The sequence below is a fragment of the Rattus rattus genome, chromosome 3 (genome assembly GCF_011064425.1).
Source record: "Rattus rattus isolate New Zealand chromosome 3, Rrattus_CSIRO_v1, whole genome shotgun sequence".
In the NCBI taxonomy this organism is placed as follows: domain Eukaryota; kingdom Metazoa; phylum Chordata; class Mammalia; order Rodentia; family Muridae; genus Rattus; species Rattus rattus.
The window spans coordinates 200,424,285-200,424,713 of record NC_046156.1 but is presented as its reverse complement, the minus strand read 5'-3'; the positions used below and the strand labels follow the sequence as shown (position 1 = coordinate 200,424,713).

Sequence of the window (429 nt, the reverse complement as noted above, 5' to 3'; positions counted from 1 at the left end):
TGCAACCAATTCTCATTTTTTTCTTATTTAAATGTAATTACTTTAAAACATGGGCTGCTTCTCCAATTGGCATGCCATCCTTGTGTGGGAACTACGCTAATCTTCTCTGTGTCAAGCCAGGTTTAGTACGCGTGCTTCAGGAGAGCATATATGTAACCAATCCCTCCCCCACTCAACGCAGTGCTCAATGTAGGCATCACTTGGCAACCATTATTTGCTTGTTCTACTTGGATTGTGATTTTGTAAAATTTGACCCTAGGTCAGCCACTGATGGACAGGAGCACTTGCTAGTCTATATTTAATGGCCTAAAGGTTGGTATTATACTCAAAGAACTAATGGTATATTAAAAACCCAGATTTACAATAGAAACAAGACTGTACCACTGTCCAGTGACAGAATTAAGCACAAAAAGTTTGATCTTGCAGCCC

At 39.9% G+C, this 429-nt stretch overlaps 1 non-coding gene across 1 annotated transcript; it reads right to left on the bottom strand.

Annotated features, from left to right (window-relative positions):
- Positions 1-43: 43 nt before the first annotated feature.
- On the bottom strand, positions 44-148 carry LOC116897444. Its single transcript, XR_004387479.1, has one exon. It is a non-coding gene; the product is annotated as a U6 spliceosomal RNA (small nuclear RNA).
- Positions 149-429: the final 281 nt, after the last annotated feature.